The following is a 3974-nucleotide window of genomic DNA, read 5'->3' as shown; positions in this document are numbered from 1 at the left end:
CCATTGATGGGACAGAGCGGCCAGCCTGAGGGGACAGAGAGCCGGTGGGGAAGGGTGGCCAGGGCAGCAGGCGGGCCAGCGGAAGCTCTGAGATGCTCGTGTGAAGGGACAGTGACATGCGGATTCTCGCAGGAATGTCCGTGTGGAAAGCCAAGCCATCCTCTTCCCTTACCAAAGTGTCTCTAAGCGGACTCTCTACAAGGTCGGGGCTACTGCGGACTCCGGGAAAGCGGACTGGACAGTCTGGGAGCGAGTGTGAGGGCCCCCAAGCTCTCAGGCCCGCGGGGGGTGGGGTGGGGGCGGCCGCTTGCCCAGGCCGAGGGTGCCTGTCTGCCAGGCGGGGGCACGCTATCTCTCCCACGGGTGACGTTGGGTGACCGAGACCCTGCTCCAGCGCCCTCCATGGCCAGGCCCTGGGTCTCTGCTCCCTTGGTTCCCAGGTGAGCCAGTGTCCGGGGACGCTTCCGGCCACTTCCACTGGCCTTGGGGTGTCCGGGACCTCCCAGAGAAGACCCTTTATCATCGAGCATCTTCCCTGGACGATGTGGGACAGTGATTGCTGGAATCGAGCAATTGACACTCCCACGAAAATGTTTGTAATCAAATGGGCCGGTCAGTGGCAGTTCGCTGCAGTCAGTTCAGACCACCGCACGAGTCAGCCCCGTGGAAAGTGTGGGCGCAGCAGGGTCTCAAAGCGGCTTCGTTCGGCATTGTTTTGTTCTGTACCGTTTCGTTACAATGTTGACGAGACTTAACTCTCACTTCTATCCATCAGTCTGCGGTAAAACTAGTTTGTTCTATGTCGTTTGGCTTAACGTGGCAGAACCCATCGACGATGTCAGGTGAGGACCCACTGGGTCGACCTGGGATCCGTCAGTGACTTGCAGAGGGGGTGGTCACAGTCACACAGGTGGCAGGGGAAGGGAGCCCACCCCTCCAGGGCCATGTCATTCATTGGTCCCCAGCGCCCAGCACAGTGCCAGGCCCTCAGCCTGAAGCACAGATGCCACTGTCCTGAGTCCCCAGAAGCGGGCACAGGGGAGGGCAGCCAGGCACGAAGCCGCTGAGTGAAGGGTGGCAGGGGCTGGGGCGAGACTTTCACACGGGGAGTGGCTCCTGGGTGGGACGAGCACCCAGGAGCCCAGGCGACTTCCTCATAGCCCATGGACCGTCCTGGGGTCTTTCAGGGCCCGGGAAGGAGGCGATGTTGGTCACGGTCACACCAAAGAATGTGATTCTTGCCAAAATGGCAAACGGAGCCACGGGTATATCTAGCCTTTCGCATCCAACGGAGAAGGGAACTAAAGGTCCGAGACCCTCTGGGTGGGGGTGAGAGAGGAGGTCCCCAGGGACCTGTCGGCGGGAGGATGGTCCTGGCACTGGACCCAGTGTCCAGCAGGCGGCAGGGACTGAGCGGATGCCCTGAACTCAATCGAGTCTGTGGGTTCCTCAGAGGGGCTGGGCCTGGATGAGGTTTCATTTGGTGGCACCATGACCTTGGCCAGGCCCAAGATCTGAGCCCCAGCGTCCTCGTCTGTGCACTGGGGACAGCCACCTGATCTGACAACTAGACGATGGCGCATGCTGGAGAGGCTCCGGTGAGCAGCAAAGTTCCCCTGTCGACACCGGAGGCTACGTGACAAGCTGGCCTCAGGTCCTGCTGCGTTCGGGGCAAACGGAGCTCCGTTCCCATGACTTCGTCCGCAAGGTCCTTCCTTCGGAGGAAGGAGGAAGAGCAGGGACATCCTGGCTGCATCAGGCCGCTGGGGAGCCAGGAGGCCGTGACAGGAGGGCCCAAGAGGGAGGGCGAGGTTTCAGCCAGGCATGGGGTGCGAGGGGGAGGCTGCCTCCTGCTTGCCTGAGCCCCTCCTATGGCCCCTCCCTCAGTTTCTCCGCCCTGGGACCCACTGGTCCCCCGCCCCCCATGCACCCCGGCCAGGCTGTGTCCTGCCTCGGGGGAGTGTTGCAGGAGCTGCACCGGCACCAGAACCGATTTGATTTGGGCCCCCTGCAGGACGTCACTAGGATTGTTTACTGTTTGGGAAAATAACTGTTTCCCATGGCAATGGCGCCTGTCCTCATGCAGGCCGGGCCCCCCTGTGAGGTGGAAATGATGTCACTCGAACATCGTAAGGGTTACGTGTGCCCCAAATTGGGCCTCTCTGTCCCCACGTGTCCCCAGTGTTGCTTGAGGGGGCAGAGGCTGAGCCTGAGCTCCGGGGTCCGGGCTGGCCCCTGGTATCCGGCCCTGAGCACAGAACCCCCGGAGCGCGGTCCCCAGGCCTCCGTCCTGGGGTTGAGCCTCGCCAGCCTCTTTCCTCCTGGCCTTGGCCTTGCCTGCTCACCCCTCACTTATGAGTGGATCCCAGGCAAGGGCTCAGGGCCACCAGCTGTCACCATGCCCGCGTCACAGACCAGCACACTGAGTCTCGGGGGGTGAGTGCCTCCTCCAGATGGCCGCACAGGAACCAGGGGTGCCAAGCAAACCTCTTCTGGGTCTGTCCTGGGCTCCGACCTCGCCGCCTGGAGCCTCTGTCTTCACTTGGGCCTGAGGGTGCCCCACTGTGCCATGGTGCCGACAGCCCAGGGACCCGCACCGCTCGGCAGCCTGGAAGGAATCGGGCCCCACACAGACCCACCGTGAACTCAGCTCATCCTACAGCAGGCTCCGAGGAGTGCCAGGACAGATGGCCACCAAGCAGGGCCCGTCCCCCTACCAATCCGGCTGTCCCCATGGCATTCTCCTCCTCCCTGGGGTCGGGGGAAGCTCTGCGGACAAGCCCTTGGGGTCCCTCTGGGCCAGGCCCCACAGGAAACCCCACGTGGGGAGCCAGTTTGTCTCAGGAGAAAGGCAGGGCCGTTTTCGCTCATGGCGCAGCTCGTGCCCCACACCATCTAGGACAGGAAGGAGCCTAAGGGGCAAAACCAGTGGCTGTGAAGATGTGACTGAGGTTGGTGGGCAAGAGGGCCTGGCCGCCACCCGGAGCCTGGCCGTGTGTCCCTGGTCCAGCCGCCAGCGGGTCCTGTGAGAAGTGGTGAGGTATACTGGGTGTGGACGCTCGCGGAGCAGCATGTCCTGGGGACAGGAGCCCCCCTGTACCCGCTGATCACGTTTCAGGAAAGCGAACACCCCACACTTGGCACCCTGGGGTCACAGGTAGTCCCCCAAATAAGTAGAAGTGAATAAGATGCTAATACCTAACACTGAAGCATACACCCCAGCTCATACGATCATGTCATCACGAAGTCCCAACACCTGGCTTCCCACCAGCCTCTCCTCGTGGGACCAGAAGTGAGAAGCCACCGAGGACCCCTTCATGCTCAGAGGGGCTTTGCGGGGACACCCTGTGTGGATTTGGAGTGAATGCCATTTGTAACAAGGCTGCTGAATGTTTGCCGATGAAATAAGTTTATACGTTATGTAAAGTATAAATTCTATGAGCCATGTTCCCCCAGTATCTTGGAGACCTGCAATTTCTATAGGGATTTCGATTTTTTCGTTCCACTGATCATTTTTTTTAATTGCTAAAAGGATAAAGACAGAACTTTTCCGGTCCTAATGTCCTTCGAAAGATATCTCCACAGGCAAGTCTATGGGACACACTGACTCCTGAGGACATACCTTTTCGGGCTGGGCAGGGTAATTTTTTTCTTTAAACACTCCCCCCACACCATCACCAAAAAAAATAAACGGAAAGAAAAAGGAAAAACGCCCTACCACCATCCCCACATCCTACAGAAAAAGAGGCAGAATCACAGAGCATTTCCTGTTCCCCCTTCTGGGGCAGGAAGCCAGCCCTGGACCAGTGGCTGAGTGACAGGGACTAGTCCTCGGCAAGGAGTTGAGGACTACCCAGGGTCCCTGCTCAGTCACAGGTGCCATACTCTGAAACAGGACAGGGCAAGGCCTCCCCTCTCAGAAGAAAACCGTCCCTTGGCGTGGGTGGCGGGCCCTTGGAAAGTGCGTTCCTCAG

This window comes from Pteropus vampyrus, unplaced genomic scaffold (assembly GCF_000151845.1).
Source record: "Pteropus vampyrus isolate Shadow unplaced genomic scaffold, Pvam_2.0 Scaffold364, whole genome shotgun sequence".
NCBI classification, from domain to species: domain Eukaryota; kingdom Metazoa; phylum Chordata; class Mammalia; order Chiroptera; family Pteropodidae; genus Pteropus; species Pteropus vampyrus.
The sequence above is the reverse complement of the archived record's forward strand: the minus strand, read 5'-3'. Positions refer to the sequence as shown.